Source organism: Zonotrichia leucophrys, chromosome 1, assembly GCF_028769735.1.
Source record: "Zonotrichia leucophrys gambelii isolate GWCS_2022_RI chromosome 1, RI_Zleu_2.0, whole genome shotgun sequence".
NCBI classification, from domain to species: Eukaryota; Metazoa; Chordata; class Aves; order Passeriformes; family Passerellidae; genus Zonotrichia; species Zonotrichia leucophrys.
Window position 1 is genome coordinate 70,553,924 of NC_088169.1, and position 19,712 is coordinate 70,573,635.

A 19,712-nucleotide genomic window follows, 5' to 3' on the forward strand; every position below is an offset into this window, starting at 1 on the left:
GCAAAAAAAAAAAGTATGGAAGGCATATTTTAGAGAACACTACTAATATAATGCAAATTAACTAAATCCACAGCAGAATTCAATTATTTCTACACTCTTATCTTCCTAGAGTTACATTTATTTTAGTATTCTGTTCAAAGTGGATTTAGAAGCCTCAAAAATACACTTCTGACAAAAGAACACTTGTCCTTCCAGCTTTGTATTTCAGACAAGCTTTTGTTTGAAGGTTTCCTCTATATTATAGCTCTAAAATATCAGGTTAAATATCTTCAAGAGATTATAACAACTCTCAGTAACCCTCAATTAAATTCACTAGTTTTATTCCTCTAGATTCAACAGCCATACTTCTCACCCTCACAGTTCAATCTCCCTGATGTTTCCCACTCAGTGCTAAAACACGTAATTCTTCTCATTTCTTAGCCTATGCCTGTAACTCAGTGAACCTACATAAATTCCTTTGAGTAACCCAGACTGCTCTGTGCTGCATTCATTGTTCTGTGATGAGGCATGAAGAAAGTTATCTTATCTTTGACCAACCAATCAAAGCTGTTCACTGTTCAGACTATCATCCCTTAGGTTCACAAAATCTAATTCAGTATACTTTCTAATGCTTCATATTCAAAAGCACTAACAGCAATAATTCCACCAGGATGAATAAGAGTGGGGATACTTAAACTACTGATTTAGAGTCGCAGGTCTTACAGTCAACATCACCATTACCAAAAGTATAAAATAAGGCTGCATTTTTTATAACTGAACCTCAACATTTAAGTTTGCTTTTAAAAACTTGATTATTACAGGCTGTCTATGTGCTTCTCTGACTTCCTCAGTTCAATTGGCTGAGAAAAATACTTGCCAAGCTTGGGTTAGCATTTAACAGCTTCGGGGCTAACTATGCTTGTTGTTTCAACCTTGACAACCAACTATATGGACACACTATTATATTTAAGCTTCCAGAAGCATTTAACATTTGATTCTGCTGAAAATACAGTTCTACTATATGTTTTGAAAATAAAACCATTTTTTCCTCTTTTAGAAGTCTATGATGATGCCAAACATATGCTTGTTTTCCAAACAACAACTGTTTAAAAGAAAGAATACTCTTTCTGATGTTCCTGCCAAAACCAACATTCTGTGGCTTAAAGAAATTTGATAGTAAGCAGTTCACTCAGCTAAGGGAAGACGGATTTACATTTGGCAAGGATTTACACTTCATGTCTTGCATCTACTTCCCTCCATTTTAAATTTTTTCAGGGATGCACGTGGCAGCTGGGAAGGGTTTTTGTTGTGGTTTTTGCTGGGGTTTGGTTTTTTTAGATCTCCAAGTATTTCACTCTCAAAAAGAAGGCATGAGTGGGTTTTACTAGAAATGACACAAAGCAGAAGTTCATCATAACGTTCGCCTTTTTACAGGGATTACTAGGATATAGGAGTGACTTTCAAAGGGAAGTAAAAGACTTCAGAAAAAATGCATCAGTGAGAGTTTGCAGCAGAGGAAGTGGAACAGAAAATGCAAATGAGGAAGTGGCACACAAAGCATTTAACAGCTTCATTTTAAAGCATGAAACAGGGAGAGAAGGCAATGAATTTGGGGTTTCAGCAGTCATTGTCACAGGCAGCAGTAATACATACTACATATCCACTAAAGGTGATTATTTCAGAAATACTGCTGCCTCAATAGTTCCACATTAAGAGACGAAATGGCTAACAGAAAAATGCAGATTGGACTATATACTACATAAGATTTATTTCTGCATATTGCAGAAAGCCGGAGATTTAAGATGAGGGTTCAGTCTGCTACAATATTTGACTCTGTCCTTCATTAATAATGTGCAGAAATAGTAACTGGACCAATTTACCAAATAATGTAAAATATTTAGTCCATTCCAGCTAAGACAACAGTAGTTCTGAAATTTTCCCCAGCTGTGGAATATCACCTCCCTCTCCCCAGTTTTTGCAAGTAGAATTCTAAATCCCATTGAACAGAATCTTGCCATCACCCTCCAAGACAGAGAAATTACAGAAGATTGCTAAACCTGCTCCAGCATCAAGCCAACTAGACAGTCTGTGTGACCAAGCATGACAGCAAGCTGCAGATCCAAGGCCCTCAGAATTGTTAGTACAGCAACTAGAACAGCACTTTAGAAAGCACACACCTTCTCCGGTAAGGTGGCAAGTATTCTAGAAAAAAAATCAGAATCCCAGTGATGCTACATTAGTATTTCAAATGCAGCTATTTTGGGACGATAAAAATCCTTAAGGCTAAAAACTTAACCACTTATTAGTCCAACAACATGGAAGCTTCTCTTGTCATTATCAGTGCAAATCCAGTACAGAAACTCAGCAACTAGAGTCTGTCTGAAGGTCTGTCTTTACAGCAAGAACAGCTTGAGCTATAACTAGGTGTAGCTCCTAATGTGCTGGTGTGGAGCTACCCACCCTGCATCAAAGGATACCTGAAATTTCAGCATAGTCTACAAGAGCATGAGCAGTGCTTGATGCCTGCTGCAGTGAACATGTACAAGACCTGTAGGATTGGAAGGGAAAGCTTCAAGAGAAGCAAGCAGGCTGAGCAGAGGGAGTCAAGATCTCCTCCATCTAGGGGGAAAAAAAAGAAGCTGCTGAAACGCTAGTTCCTGGTTCCTTCTGCCAAAAGAAGACTGGATAGAAAGCACATGGCTTGCACAGCTGCTCGTCTAGCAATGCAAATACCCTTCTCCTACTATTCAGTTAAATAATCTGATACTGTAACCAAACCACTAGTATAACTGTACCAAGACATCCTCTTTAAATATGACTTAAGATTTAACTGCAGCTCCACTCCAGCTCAAGCTGGCATGCAAGAGGTGAGAAGAAACTTCAATATTCCATATGCAAAAAACAGTGATACAAGAGCATCTTCAAATTCAGCATGAAATCAAAGGCTTCACTTGAAGTGATGTATTCTTGTCCATGTTTGCAGCTGTTTAAGCATTCAAAGCAGCAGCCAAGCTTTATAAAGAAAAACACTACTTTCCCAGGAAATAACTCTGCAGTAAATCTGTGCTGATATAAGTTCCAGAGAATTTCAACATTCTATAGAAAACTGATCAGCAAGACCTAACTGCTGCAGAAAAACAAACTAAAAAGCCACATTGCCACTAAGGCCCGCCTTTTAATTCACAAGTTCAAACTTCATTTATCCATTCACATGTAATGAGGCAGAAGAACTTCTTGAAGAAGTGTTTCCAAAGGCTGTTTGAAGTCTCAAAATAAAACAAGCTTTGCAGGCCTCGTCTTCCAGCACAGTAGTCTCCACAGCTGCCTGTTGCTCCGTTACAACACCACCAAGCCCATAGTAAATGAATGGCTTTCCTCACTCAGCATCACTTGATACTGATCTTTTCAACTATAGGATTTCAAAACCAACATCAAGAAATCAATTCCAACGTTGACTGGATACTACTAACATGTTTTGATGTATTATGCATCACCCATTACATACACAAGCTCTCCAACTATTACTTGTTATGAGCAAAGTAGTTTGCCATTGCGAACATGCCCAAGAAATCTGGGATCCATCAGCTGAAGGACTGAATAACAATTTCAATTTCTCTGCTTCTAAAACATACACTTGAAAATGTAAATCAGTTCAAGCATGCAAATGGCAAGAGTATAATGAATACTCAAAACCAATGTATTTAATAAATGTGGCATACTATGCTTTACACTCAGTAGAAACACATGCTCTCCCCTATCACTGAATTTGGCTACCCAATCTCTGTTAGAATAAAGAGATTATGTTTTTTAGATAGGAAGGGGCTCCAAGAATTTTGAAGGATTAACTAAAATTCTGCTGAATTGAGAGGTCCACCAAAAAAAAAATCCCCATACATTCTGGGTCATTGCTAGATGCAGAAAACACCATCAGTTCCATAGCAGAATATTTCAGTACGTGAAAGGAAAACCTAATTCACAACATGTTGAAATTCCAGACACCTATAAATCCTTAACACAAATAAAAACCAGCAAATCCAACAAATATTTACCATACTTAGAAGCCTTCAAAATAATTCTCCAGCTACCTCCCCTGCCAAAAATGAAGAAATCAAAGATAAGCTCCAAGTTCGCAGCTTAAATCAGCATAAAGGCTGCCATTTTGATCTCCAGCTGTTTGTACAAATTTCTTAATTTCTTCCCAAGCATTTTGATTCTTCTTGTGGCAGAAGAAATTACATCCATCAGTAGCTAAAAATATTTCAGTTATCTGAATTTTCAAAAGAGGGGTGAAAAACAACTGTGCTTTACCAGTTAGGAAAAGAACCCAATGCAACATTTCAACAACTTTTATCAAAGGCTGACTTGGATCTAAATAATAGTTAAATGTGAAGGAAAACATTTGGTTAAACTGTAACAAATAATTCTAGTGTAACTTGAGATTATTGTAATTTTTACCTCTAAAGGCAGACTAAGTTCTCAGGAGAGAATGTAAGTGCTATGGCAGCTCTGCTAGAGCTAAAGCTCGAGATGCTTTGATTTAATTCTCAGTCAAGACACTAATTTTTCTTAGATTACAGGTATTCTGTATGTGAACCTTCCATATGGAGAAGTTAATAGTCACCCTCTACCTCCACCTTTCCTTTTAAGAGAATAAGCAGTGACAGTCTGCAATTCATCATACTCCTTGCACAGGGAAGCTTCCAAAGGCAAAGTACAGCTACATCCTACACTGCAAGACATTTGTAATCTGATCCTATCAGTGATCTCCATCTACTGCATGCCATTAAGATTAGAGTAATAAGAAATTAGCCTGACAAGACCAATTGCTCCCCATCAGTACTGTATGCTAATGTACTTCTGCTATGGAGATAATTAACAAAACTACGTATCATAACCCACTGGGCACACACAGCCTGGTCAGTAACTTCCACCAGCAGTGTAATTCATGTGATACACTGCCTGTGCTCAGGATCCCATGCAAGAAAAAATAAAAGAAAAACAAGGCAAAAGTAATGACCACAGCTTGTCTAATAATTTTAACTGGAGCCACACTTGAACCAGAAGCCATAACACATCCCATTTGAATTGAAAAGTCCAAGAAGAGTTGTATTATACAAGATTCCAGTGCAGTTACAAGACAACATTAAGTACACATCAGCTAAAGACAGGCCTGCAAGAGCAGACTGAAATTACCTGCAGCAGTATTTTTTGCCTTTTCCTCACACCAAACAGTCAAGAGAACTCTGTTAGAGAGTGCTCTGAGACTGCTCAAAAGAACAAAAAGTACACTAATATATGACTGTTAACGCAGGAAGTTTCATCAAAAAACAAATACTTGCAAAGGCATGAAAGCTAATTCATATCCAGGTCACACTGATACAGGGATGGAAACACTCAATCACCATCAGCTCTTCTGGAATTCTTCACCAAAGTACCTGCTCTGGTTTGGTTAGCTTTCCAGAAACCCTGTCTTTCTCATCACTGTATAAGACACTTCAAAACACTCTATCATCTGTCAGATGATGGCTTTTCTCTCTCTTTCCTCCATACAGCAATACTGCCCACAGACAGTGCTATTCTTGTTTCAGACAAGTAAATGGCATGTACCTTCTCACTGAAGAATAAAGTAAATAAACCTGAGCTAAAGTAGGAACACTAAAGAGTAGCTGACATACAAGGAGTTTATATTGCTACTCGTAAAATCATGATCCCTTGAGGCATGTTTTACAGATAAAGCATATACTGAGAAACAAAACAGGTTTATGCTGTTATTAACTATGAAATGTCACACGTGTTATACCATATAAATCAAACATGAAGCCACAGTAACTTATTCCTGCTATGAAAATACCTTTTTAAAACACAGACAATTCTATTTCTGGCATGTAAAGTAAATTTTAATACTCCCATCGACAAATAGGAAGATTAACAAAGACTATTCAATTTCTGTAACTATTGAGTATAATCAAGACTATTGTTTCAGTATCTGATAAAAAAATGTTTTCTATTTTCTCTTTATTTGAGGAAAACAGCCATGGAAAACGAGAAGAGGACTGGCTCAATTATACATTATTTCATGTACAACAAAACCTCTGTGTTCACTGCCTAATAACTCCATTCATACTGCCTCTAGCTATATAAACACAAAACTAATCTTCCAGCAAGGGACAGAAAAAGTTTGCTTTGCACAACTCATCCCCAGAATTCAGCTGGAAACAAATCAAGTTTCCACATCACTTAAGGGAAACATAGTATGGTCCTAGTCTCAAATGAATAGCTACAAATAAAACATCCTAATTCTTAGTAAGAATGACTTGGGGCCCGTGGGCAGATAACTGTCCTTCCATCTTAGCATATTTTCTTCTGATGAGAACTTAAAAGGCAAAAAGCTGTAGCACAACAACTGTCAAAGCTCAGTTCCAGTGCTCAAACACAGAGTTTCATCTTCAATCGCTGAAGTCTGCAAGCACCGTAACCAGTAACTTGCACAGATTTCCAGCTTGAGCACTTCAGTGCAGCATAATTATTTTGCATCATGTCAGCCTCTATATACTAGAGGCCACATAACTTCACATCTGAACTACAGAGCGCTGTGGTGTGGGACAGCCTGCTGGAGGATAAGAACTGCAGCCTTATTCCATTACTTCATTCCTCTCCTCAAGTACACTCGCTATTAGTTTATGGAAAATACTGTATCAGCCAAAGTCAAAACAACAGTCTGTCTCCTCTAAATGTAATATTTTTTGATTCCCTATGTCAAGTTTTAAAAAGGCCAGTCTTGCATGATAGGCAAGAAAAAACAACCTCCTCATCCCCAGATTTAAAGTTTCATAAAGTTCCTGGCAGCTTTCATAATTTGCCCCATCTTTTTCTAATAGGAACACTGTCCGCTCATTCACTGCAGTTTACAAAAGAGGCACAAAGAACTACAGCTTTTTCCTATTCCTGCACAAACATCACACACACTACACCATTTGTGCTTTGAAGTGTCTTCTATCAAGGAATCTCACAACTGTAACCAATCACTCAAGTACTGGCCCCACTTCACTGATTACTGCTCAGCCTAAAACTATCAGCCCTTCTCCTGTTATCTGCAGCGAATACTGAACTATATCGGAAAGAAAGAGAATAAACAAAGCATTTTTTAACTACTTTTAGTTCAGTGTTACACATTGAGCAGCTGAGATAAATCCCTGTCTTCACACGCCTGCACTCAGACTCCAGGCTTCTTCTCAGCGACACATTTACTAAAGAGTCAAGTAGAAAAAAAAACAATTAAAAGAAAAAAAAAAAAAAAACCAAATGTGGTGGGGCGGGGAAGGGTTTAAAAGTTCCCGAGCTGTCAAGGACTCCCAGCGCCCTTCAAAGCCAAAGACGATTATTTCTTAAATACTTGAAGAGCGCCGGACATCAGAAAGCCTCGGCGGTGCCGGGGGCCGCTCTCGGGGGGCGAACACGAGCTGGGAACGAGCTCCCCCCGGGCGGCTCCCGGGCACGGGCGCCGTGCTCCCGCTGCCCCATCGGAGCGCCGCGGGGAACGCGGGGAACAGCCCGGGGCCCGTCCCCGACCCCAGCACGGAGGGCTCCGGAGCCTCCCCCCGAGAGCGCAGGGGGAAGGGGAGCGCGCCCCGCGGCTCCGGGGACGGGCGAGGGGCCGAGGTCGGCGGAGGACTCAGAACAAAGCTGAGGCGAGAGGGTCTGAGGACGGGCAGCTCAGCCCGGGCCAGCGGAGCACAGCCAGCAGCTCCCGCCGCGGCCGGGAGGAGAAAGGGGGCTCCCGCAGGGCAGCGCCGAGATTATCCCCGCGGGCTGGAGACCGCTAAAAAGCGACTGCTCGCCCTCCGCGCTCCTCGCAGGACGGGAACGGACCCTCTGAGCGCGGCCGCCCGCCCTCCTGCCCTCCCTGCACCGTAGCTACGAGGGGCTGGAGCGGAGCCCCGCACCCACCTGACGCCGCGCACCGTCCCATCCCGCTCCGGGCGCCGCCGTTCCAGCGCTCCAGCCGCCGCCGCCTTCGCGGGCTAAGCCGCCGCCGCCCCGCCCCCTCAGCCGCGGGCCCCGCCCCCTCGCCGCCCTTATGGTTCCTGCGCGAGGGGCGGGGCACAGCCCACCAATGGGAAGCAGGCGCCAGCGGCGCTGAGCGCTGATCGGCATGGGGAACATCCAATGAGAGCGCCGGGGGGGCGGTGTCAGCTGTCAATCATCGGCCCCTACCTGGGGCTGGCGAGCAGCTGGAAGCGAGGGATGGCGATTCCGTCCCTCTTCCCTCCCTCCCTTCATCCTTTCATATCTCTCCCAGCTGGCGGGCCCATACCCGGCGCTTCGACCCCTGCCCGCCCTGACCTGGGTCCCGCCTGACCCCGTGAGGCCGCCCAAGTGCCCAGGGTGTGGCGGCTGCCCTGGGGCTCCCTGACGCGTCCCTCGGGAGCAGCCGCCTCTCCCTCAGTGCCCGAGCCGCCCCTTCCCCGGCTGGCCCCGGCTGCGGGACAGCGGTACCCAGTGCCTCGCCATTCCCGTGGCCATCTGGCGCCTCCCTCACGTAGCCCGCGGGGTCGGTGCTGTCACCCACCCACCGCCCCGGCCCCTTTTCTGCCCGCCAGAGGCCTCTGCGGCGCTTCTGCCCTCATTCCCGACTGCCACAAGCACACCCACCCCCGCTGCCCTTTTCTTGCCCTTGCGACCCAGTTCCTACTGAATCCAGCTCCTGGGCATCCGGGCCCCCAAGAGATCCCTGTTTATCCAGACAGGCTCTCTTCCCGCTGGGCAGGTGCATTGCGGGGCTGCAGCTGCCGGCCGGGCCCCAGCGCTGTGCCCCTTCCAGCTGTGTCTGAGCTGCCGGCCTTTGTGGCTGGCCCTGCGGCGGGGGCTTTTGTTGCGCGCCGCAAAGCCTTTAGGAAAAAAGTAGGTGGGAATGTATCACGTGAATCCGATATGGAGGGGCAGGGTGTGTAGAACAACTGCTAAATTTATTTTGATGGCCCGGGCGGTTTTACTTCAATAACTCGTGACAACTAACGCAGGACACCCAAAACCAGCGAGCTCATGAAGGTGACGACCAGCTGCTCTGCCCCATTCAGCAGGCTGCCCAGATCGATAGAGTCTCTTTACATGGAACAAAGAGGTCAGGAAGACCCCCACGATCATGGAATAATCTCTACAGAAGGGTAGCAGGCACTGATGGGCAGCAGCCGATCTAACCAGCTCAGCAGCCTGCCCCATCCATGGCGGCTCGGGCTGCTCCGCTGCAGACATTTGGACCCCAAGGAGCCGTGAGGCAGTGGTGTCTCAGGCTGTGGAAAGCTGAAGGGGCAGCCACTCTCTCTGGAGTCGTATTGAATAAATACTATTTAGTCAATAAAAATAATCACAGCTGAAAGTAGAGTTTTTTTAAACACCCTCTCCATTCACTGGCGACCAAAAATTTACTGAGCTCAACCCAGATGAACCACTCCAGTTACCCACATCTTGCCTTAGAGCTAAGTTGCAGGCTCACAAGCACTCCCTTTTCACCAAAAAAAAACCCACAAAAACTCAGTATGTGGGATTCCTATAATTCTCAGAAAAGATTATTTGAATTTGAGGTACTTGTGTCGGTCGTGGTAAGAAGCAACAGCTGAGAACCACTGCTGTAATCACTCCAGATTACACAGCAAAAAGCACCAGCTTTGAACTGCTGAGGGTGACAGTTTTATGATCACTAGCAAAGTAAACAGAAAAGAAGTCTTTAAGTAACATAACCCTAAAAGAAGGAAGCAGCAGGCTTTTTATTCAGTGTTAGGGCTTTGGGACAAAACTCCTAAGAGCAAAATAGTCTCAAGGTTTTCAGAAAAATTTGTTCTCTCTCCAAAAAAGAGTATTTTTCCTGAAATACATAGGCAGCAAATGGAAACTCTTCAAAGACTGTAAAACAAAACAGGAGGAAAATTACTTGCTATTGTTAAAATACAGCTGCACTCATACTCATTCAGTGGTCCTTTTTTCATGCTGAAAATGGGATCTTGAGGTTTAAAAAATATTAATTTCAAACAGACCTATCTCTACCAGTACTTTTTTTCTGCTCCATCAATACAAGTAAGTAGCCTGTGTGATGCCAGGTATTAATTAACATTTATTTCGTTCGGGCTGCTTCCCAGTCTCCTGGATTATTTCTTAGCTTTCATTTTTCTCCTCTGTATTCATGACATTTTTAATGCCATTTCTAATAACATCTAGATCTTGTAAGAAAGGAGCTCAGGCACAGCTTTATTACTGCTGCTTTGACCTTGCTTTTGAATTTGCAAATAAGGCAAATCTGCCAAACAAGTTGTGTTGAATTGGTATTGAGTTTTCATTAAGAGAAAAAGAAAGGTGGTTAAATTAAATGCAAGGAATAATTGAATCAGCATTTGTATGAACCCATATTATATTTAAGTTAAAATGTGCTTCAGAGAAGCCCTCTGAATGCAGTAAATAGAGGTTTGGACTGGCACACCAAGAGATATCCAGGATTGATCTTCTATTAATTTCAGTTGAAGGAAGAACCAGACTTCAGAGGGTAATGAAAAGGGAGGGTTATTGGGTACTGAAACCAAGATGAGTTAGTGGAAGTGAGCATGACATTTTCTTAATGTCTGCATATAATATCACTGGTGTAGATCAAATTTATAAGGACCTCATCTTCTTGAATAGTTAATTTCCCACACACAAAAAAAAAGATACAGCGTAAGAAGAAACAATATTTTTGAAAGCCTGTTATACAGCTTGTTGCTTCCTGCTGGAAAGCATATTTCATGATATGAAAACCTTTTTGTCTTTCAGGAAACACAAAATTGCTGAATAATGTTAAAATAAATAGTGTTGTGCAAATGATTTACAACGCCTCTGATAATCATTACAGCATCTCTGATTATTAATGGTACATTGATAGGCCCCTGCAGAGTTTCTTGCTGAATCAGCTTTTGAAATAAATTGCTTTCCCTCCATCCACAGCCGCACCCCAGAGAAAGGGGAACCGTGTCTTGACTGAAGTAATTGATTTAGGATAGCCAGCAGATACAGACACTGCACAACCTAAGATGCTCTCTGAATTACTACATCTCTGTCAAGGGAGTTTATTTTCCTTTATCACAAAACTGTTTAGCCTTGATAAGGCTGCATATGTATTTCTCATACTATTCGTATTTTCAGTGTTACTGATACTACCATGTGACTCACATTTTTCAGGAATACTTTCCTGACACTATTAATTGTTTTTCTTTTTCTTTATTGTTTTCCTTCTACTATCCCTTGCTGGATTGCTGGAATACTAAAAGACTAACAAAGAATATGAAACCAAGATGCAAGTAGATCCTCAAAGGAAACATTCAACATAAGTTCAAAGAGTCACTGTGTAATCAATCTTGAGGAAAAAAAATGCAGGGAAGCAAGAACAAAAGGAAGCCTAATAACTTTTCAAGACAGCTACTTTCATCAACTAAACAGGAGTTGTAATTCTGCCAATTAATAGTAAGGCCCATTAACTGTAAGCCATAAAAACTATTTGCTATGCAAAGCACTCGTTTTTCTTTGCCGGCCCTGACATTTTGGGAGGGCAGTGTAGCAGGATATCCTATGAAGCGAGGGCTGGTGATCTATAGCAGGAGTGCACAGACTCTCTCAATGGTTTTACAGCGTTGCCAGTTGAACAAGCTCCCTTTATAAAAATAAACACAGGAAAGACATGATGCCAAGTTCCCTGAGAGATTAAAAAATTATTTGCAGAAAGCTGTATTTAGTAGTGCACTGTTGATTTAGTGTGGCACAGCTAGGACTAATGGGATGAAACTAAAAACTGGGAACCAGGAGGAAGGGGAAGGGGAAGGGGAAGGGGAAGGGGAGGGAAGGGAAGGGAAGGGAAGGGAAGGGAAGGGAAGGGAAGGGAAGGGAAGGGAAGGGAAGGGAAGGGAAGGGAAGGGAAGGGAAGGGAAGGGAAGGGAAGGGAAGGGAAGGGAAGGGAAGGGAAGGGAAGGGGAAGGGAAGGGAAGGGAAGGGAAGGGAAGGGAAGGGAAGGGAAGGGAAGGGAAGGGGAAGGGGAAGGTCCCAAGGAAAGTTGGGTTTCTGCAAACAGGACAATGTGAAATGTTCCAAGGAGTACTGTAACAAACACCTTCCCATCAGTTAATGAGCTATTTTTTTTTTCTCCTGGCTGGATTCACTACAGCTTTTTACAAACCCAGCAGTCCTTTCCTAAACTTCTGTCCTTCCTTGTGTTATTGCCACCAATCATAACAGGGGTGTAATGTCAGAAGAAATCTCTATAAGGTAAAAATGGGCTTTCTTGGAGAAAAATAAAAGGGTAAGGCATATTGTTCAGTGTTAAAGGATTTATGCAGTATTCTGGGAAGTCCCTAGCTGCTTTCTCACTCTACTAAGCCCATAAACAGACATGGATATTGAAAGATTCATGATAACTGTGTTGGATTACTCCCAGCCTGATGTCCAATAGTTACTGGTAGCCTCACTCCATCTGATTTGTCTGTCCCTCTTGTCTCTCTCAAGGGTAAAGTCTACCAACAGAGATTGCAGCCATCCATTTCCCACTGACTTTCAGCAAGAGGTTATCATTTAGGTCCCTTAGGGCCCCTTAGAAATCTCTCTTCTCATCCATAGAAAAGAGTGAGTGCATCAATGTAAGAACTCCATTGTACTCCATTACCATCTCTGACTTTGGGAAAGTCAAGGGGACAGAGTGATTTGCCTTAGATATGAAAGTGCCTTGAATGACACGTGGATCCCCAAAACTGCAGAGTCAAACCCAAGCTTGTTCAAAACCTTGGAATGTCCCAGCAGCATCCCACTTCTTTGGACAGACATCAGCTGCAGTCCAGTATGTGAGGTAAGGTGAGGGAGGAATAATGAAGGAGATGGCTGTGATGAAAGGATGAGTTATGTTCAATTATTTCTCCTTTTTTTTTTATTCAATTTTAAAAATCATAGTAGGTGCCAATAACTATGCCAAAAAATATGCTCCTTTCATATCCTGGAATTGTTAGGAGGAATATTACATAGTGAACCAACATGAGTAGTACAGTAAAAAATGGATAAAAATAGAAAAAATATAAAATCCATCCCTTTCAACCACACGTGCCTCATGGGAATAAAGCTGTCGTGGAAGCACCCTGATTACTGATCTCAGTGTCTGCTTCACAAGTATCAGCTTCTTTTTATTTCTGCACAGCCATGTAGATGGCAGGGATCAAATGACCATGTGTACAAGGATGTACAACATTGAGTACAAAATGCTTCTGAACTTTCCTTGGCCCATTGTACACAGCTTCCTCTTAGGAGTGCTGTGACAGGTGAGCTGTTATCTCCTCTTATGTGACAGGGGAGTGACACAAGGCCAGTGAGACACTCTCCTTCCAGCAGCTTGACCAAGGAGTTTATTTTCCAATTGAGACATGACTCTCCAACTCCCTGTTCCCAGCTTCTAGACAGAGTTGGATCACCAGTTAGGCTTGCCCAGTGGACTTGGCATCTGGTGTCCCAGAGTGGAAGAAGCTGAGATGTAAAGGATTAAGGTGGGAAGGTAGAGGTAAAAATTGGAGTCCCCCAGAAGAACATTAAACATATGAATCATAAAGATGAGATGGAGTTTTACTGAGACCACCTTTCAAAAAAGTATGTAAATTAACTGCAAATAGAAAAGTTAACCCTAGGATTAAATCATGAGAGTAGTGATAGAGACATGGAAAATGGGGCCAAAATGGCAGAAAGAGTTATCTTAATCCACCCTCCTGTGCCAAGCCTGCATAAATGAGAGAGATATAATTATGGACTGATGTCTGCTTTATTACTTTAAGGTATTTAATCTAAAGCAGAGAATTTCTCCATGTCCCCATGTATTCTTGCCTAGTTTCTTTTGTCAAAAACTTTTTGCTAATATCTAATGTAACTCTTCCATTATGTAATTTTAGCACATTTTTTTCTCTTGATATCCACAATGGATACAGAGGACAGATGACAATCTGTGATTATTTGAAAGCTTCTCAGTCTCTCCAGTTATTAATTCAATAAACTAAAGTCCTAGCTCTTTCTTTCTTGCCTCACTGGACATGTTTTCTAATTCTCTGGTCACTTTCCTTTCTTTCTTTTGAATTGCCTCCACATATGGTGAAGTTCACTGCCCAGAACTAACCATGCAGCTCTCAACAGCAAAGCCTCATGTTTCCTTTTACTGTAATAGTATGACACTGTTGATACATATCCCACTTGTGAGTCACTGCAACCTCAACATCTTTTTCAGCAAAGTTGCTGCCTAGTCAGCTGTTTCCCATTCTGTGTTAATGCACTTGATTTTTCCAGATTAAGTGCAGACCTTGTGTTCTCCTCTTTGAAGTAAGTTCATCCTAGTTTTTTTTGGCCAGCTGTCCCATTTGTCAGGATCACTTTGATTGCTACTCCACCAGCTTTGTGACATCTGCAAATGTGCTAAACATACTTCCTACTTCATCATCCAGGTCCCTGAAGTAAATACAAAACATTACCAAGCTCAGGACATATCCCTGGAGAATATCAGGCAGCAGTTTTCCACTGCAGTAGTGAATCTTTGCTAACTATTACCTGATCACTGCTTTCCAAATAATTTTCTATAGCTTCTTAAAAGAACATCTAGCAATGTTAAAAATCTCTCTTCTATACCAATGTTTTAAAGGGAGCTGAAGTTAAGAATTTCCTTTAAATTCATGAGTATATTTAATTTGATTGCTTATCTCTTATTTCTGTTATGGAACATTTAGTATTTTTGTGACAGAGACAAAACCATATTTCAGAATAGACAGTGAAAGCTGGGCATTTTGGATACCAGGCAGGGAAAAGTTGGATTTTCACTCAAAGATAGTCCTTAGATTTTGAGCACCAGTAAGTAATTTGTATGTGAGTGTTTGCTCACATGACTGAGGATCCACATCACTATGATTGATCTTGAAAATGACAGTTTTCTTTTTAATGAAGTTTTAGAATTTTGTATTTATTAGTTTCCTTTTTTTGAAGCTTATTCTTTATTGTCCTTATCAACATAGCTTCAGCATGTGAATTCTCTAGCTTTTATTCTTTTTGGCTAGAGCTAATAGAATTTTGTTACATTTTAGAGTCAAAAGCAAGGGAAATCATGCACCTCCTCAAAGCACAATGCACATGTCTTTATGCAAAGTTGAAGAGCAATCACCGTGATGGGGTTCCATCTTGCACATTATGTCCTAAGCCTCCTGTTGTCTCCAATTAGACTTGAGTACCCATGAAGCATGAAGCACGAGTCCCTTTAGATATCAGTCATGAGCTCAGTCCTGCAAGGCTCCCTTGCCTTTGTGTTATCATAGGCCCTACTGCCTGAGCTACGTGCGACTTTCGAAGTTCCACCTGCACCTTCTGCATCAGCATGCTCATTTCTTTGCAAGATGAAACCTGATATGAAAAGAGCACGAAAAGTATCACTTTCTGTGGCTCTTGCATCTGCCTGAAAGCTGCACAGGTGCCTGGGGCCTTCAGGGGACATGCCTAGGCTCTCCTGTCTCATATACAATTCATATTGTATTCACACGTGCCCCAGTGCGCAATCAAATCTCATCCGAGCGCATGCAAACTGGAATAGGCAAGAGGCTCTGCTGCACTTTGCATGCTCGCTGTGTCAAAAGGAACAGGAGTCCTTACTCCCAATGGTAATTAAACCTTGCTGGGAAATCAAGCGTGTGTCATGTAGAATAGGCTGCCTCTTCCGTTTTCTTTCACTGCCTCCCCCTCTCAACCCCATTTTGGATAGGAAGGAATAAAAAAAATGGAATGAGGAGGAGATTTTAAGTAACTCTTAACAGCAGTTTTTCAGCTGTAGGGAAATATGTTGTTTGGATAACAGCATTACAGGAGGAATTCTTAACTGACACTGGAAGGAAATAACAGCAACCACAGCAAGAGAGAACAAAAACCTGTCAGAATAAAGAAATCTTGGTCAACCCACAGAGAAGGCTATTGGGAGGCTCTGTTGCAGAAAGACAATAGCAGAGCCTTTATGCAATGTAGATGCTCAGGGAGGCGAGGCAGCAAGGAGAAATAGAGGCTATTTACTCGTTCAGTTTTAGCTGGAGTGGGAGATGGCTGTCTTTCCTATCATACATCAAACTGAGCTCCAGAACTCTGCAACAAAAACAGTTCAATACAGACTGTCTGCAGCCATGTCTTTTTTATTCTCCTTTTTCAACCAGTGCAGCATGGGAAACCACATCTCACACATGCTCCCCCAGCTGAAAAAAAAAAAAAAAAGTCAGTTTAGAAACAACTGTCATTATATAGCATATTTTCCTCATTATAAGGCACTCAAAGAACAAGAAAAAGCCATCTGCTGTAACTTGGCTGTCCTTTCCATTTTAGGTTAATCCACATTTCTAGCTTTTTCATCTTCATTCCCAATTAAATATTTCTCAAAAATGATGGTATTACAATTTGTATTCAAACTTTCTTATTCAATTCCAGTTCTTTTTTCAGAGTATCAGACAAAATCATCATAGAAAATAGTTCTGCCTAAACTTTGAACATGTAACTGATCTTCCATTTTTAGGCAGTCTCTGGGGAAAAGGACTTAAGATCCCAGGGGATTAATAGTCCCAGCTTTGTGCTAGATGCTAAAGTATAATGGCATCATAGCATACCTTGAGTGTTAAATACTTCCTTGTACAGAGTTCTTGTGTGGAGCATTCTGTTCACTTCCACTTTACATTTCTAGGAGGTTGCTAGAAGAAGCTGTTGCACTGTGCTTTGTACAATCAGAGAATTGCACCATGTCCTGTCTCTTGGGGAGGCGTTTGATTTTTGTTCTGCCTAGTTCTATCTATTGTGCCTTAATCTAATACAAAAGTATCTGTGTGGAGAGCAGAATGATGGGAAATGCTTGCCCTCGAGTTCTAAGGCTGTCTCTCCTACTTCAGTCTTGTTAATGAACAGCAAAACAATACAACAAACCGACAAGTCTGAGCTTCTCTTTGGTATTACAGCAGGCACGTGGAATGGCTTCTCCCAGGCATACTGATCGCTTTTACCACATTTATAGTGCTCTAATAAATGCTGCTTGGAGCTGCTCCAGGCAATTGTAATTAATTCTCAGTGGGATGCTCATAGTGGTCACCCCGGATCAGAAAGGTCAGGACTTTGTCTGTGCCTTTACAGCATCAGTAAAAATTAAATACCCACTTTCCCCAAAGGTCATCACAAGCCAAATACACAAAACGATCAATCTCAATCAGTTTCTCGTTCCCTGCTGTTTCTCATTATTTCTGCAGATATCCTAAAAATTAAAAGTAAACACACAAACAAATCAAGGCAGAAGGCGTTTTCAGTGTTCATCTAATCCTCTCTCCTAGGCAAGCAACTGATGAAGATACAGCCAGGGAAAGTGAGAGAGCCCCCCGGGCGTGTGGGGAGCCAATTCACCTATGCGGACTCTGGCTTTAATTAATCTCCCTGCCTTCTTAGGGTGGCTAAAAGAGGAAAATCCACGCTGGAAAACATCTGTTGCACTGCGGAGGCAGCAGCAGCTCAAGGTAGAAGCTTACAGAACCTGAAGGGAAAATGCTTCCCGTGCTGCCGGCGCGGGGCGAGGAGCGAGGCTGGAGCCGCCGCTCAGCACCATGGACAGGGAGCGCCGGGCGGGACTGGGACACGGAGGGATGGCAGGGAGGGGACAGGCAGGCCGGGAGAGGGGCTGCCCACCCCATGGACCCCCGAGACCGCCGCCCCATCCCCGCGGGACCGCCCGGCAGCCGGCGGGAAGGGAGCTGGCTGGCTCGGCTTTCTTTGCTCTGCATGCCTTTATTGCCAGTGCTCCGCTGCATTTTCTGTAACTTGTCATGTCCTTTGAAAAGGGCAATGTGAAATTGGCTGTCAGTTTTCTTTCTGTTATTCTTCTCTTCTTTCTTCTTTTTTTTTTTTTTTTTTTTGCTAATTTTGAAAAGGAGGAGGAGGGGGGGGGAGGAGACCTTGATGCAAACAAAGCACAAAAATAAGGAAGAGAAATAGAGCAGTGTGCACTTCAGCCAAGAGAGGAAGCATCAGCCAAAATCATGTGCAAAATAAAATCAGTTCTAGACCGTTCTAACCACACAGCTACTCATAAGAGTGGCCTTCCTCAGGGAGAGAACATCAGCCAAATGTTCCTCATTGACACTAGTGTAAATCGAGGTATACTCTTCCAGTATAACTGTTTTCTCTTTACAGTGCCAGAGAGCGTAAATTTGACCTTGGTGATTTTATTTAAAAAATACACATGTTAAAGAAAAAAAAAAATTCTGCTTCTCCCTCTGTATTGTTTCTTTATCTGACAAATATTATTTTCTTTCGCTGGCATGGTGGAAATCCTGAGCACATTATCACTTCTTTCAGGAACCAGGTAATTTTGCTTGCAAATGTCAAGTCCTGTTGTTCAGTATGGGAAGTGCCAGCTTCAGAGCCAAGGCAGCCAGGCTGGCTTAAACAACTGCATGAAACAATCTTCAAAGGCTATCAGACACTAGGTATCATTACACTGCTAATTTCCCTTGGGACACTCAATCTCTGCTCATAGGCTCCTCACAATCCCCTGCAAAATCTTCATCTCAGCCTCACTCTCTTTACAACAATCCCTGCCTCCCTCTCCTCCACTACATTCTCGCTTCTCCCTCTCTTCCACTATATTCTCACTTCCCTCTCTCCTCCACTATATTCTCACTTCTGTGCATCATCTTGCTCACTCTGTTTATCTTTTTAGTCATTGTGCACCACCATTAAACCAGCCCAGGAAGAGAAAATGTTCCAGCCTCATTGCCTTTTCCTCAGTGCTCTACTTCCTTCAAAGAACCAGGAAGCCAAATTAAGGGGGATACCATCATATCATATAGGATGTTTTCAGGGTCTCTCTCTTATATTTTACTTTATTTGACTGCAAATCATGGGGCAGTCAAACTCTGAACAGTACAATCTCGGTTATCTTTGGCTACTGCTGAAGTACAAATGAGAATAAATTATCTGCCTTCAATTTGTACACAAGAGAATTTCATTTCTCATCAAATAGTGTGTCTTGTAAGAGATGAAAACAGATGATGGACTCTGGCTGCTGTTTACTGTATGAAGTTCAACAACTCCTGTGATACAGCCCTCCTTTTCTGCTCTATCTCTCTATTGATTCCCATCACATAATTAAATTGTGAACTCTGAAAGGGAAAGCCATCTTTCATTTCAAGTACTGCTCAGCATCTGGCCCAGCAGGGCTCTGAGCCCTTATTAGATCCCTGGCATGGCTGCAATGCAAATAGCAAAGGGACTGCATCTGCCTGCTCACCAGCCCCAAGACTCCATGCTTGCCTAATGCAGGGGTCTTATATATCCACTAACACAATAGCTGGAGTGACAGATCACTACAGTGCTATTGTGCCAAAAGTGTTGTTATGAATATAAAGGATTGAGCCAGTTATTAATCATCTCAAAGCACTTTACACGGGCATAAACATAGATCACAGCACTCCATCCAGTTGGGTAATTGCATTCTGCCACAATAAATTCCTTCTAAAATTTCTATCAATAGTAGTATTTTTCACTTACAGTCCTAAACTTTGTTCTTTGTTGCTTTATACCACTAAAGAGCTTATGTATTCCTCTTCTGAGGTGATCAATTGCTTCCTATGGAAATTCAGATGTCTGCAGAGCTGCAGTGTGTCTTTATGCAGCTGTCAGAGAACTCTAAAAAGCCATTTCTC

The 19,712-nt window shown here is 42.5% G+C and overlaps 1 protein-coding gene across 2 annotated transcripts in view; it reads right to left on the minus strand.

Annotated features, from left to right (window-relative positions):
* The window catches only part of WASF3 (WASP family member 3), a 65,459-nt gene extending 57,445 nt beyond the window's left edge, over positions 1-8,014 (minus strand). For both annotated transcript variants that reach the window (XM_064716989.1, XM_064716973.1), the window contains exon 1: positions 7,927-8,014. The gene's annotated coding sequence lies outside the window, so the exon portion shown is untranslated. The remainder of the gene's footprint in view (positions 1-7,926) is intronic.
* Between the last annotated feature and the right edge of the window lie 11,698 nt (positions 8,015-19,712).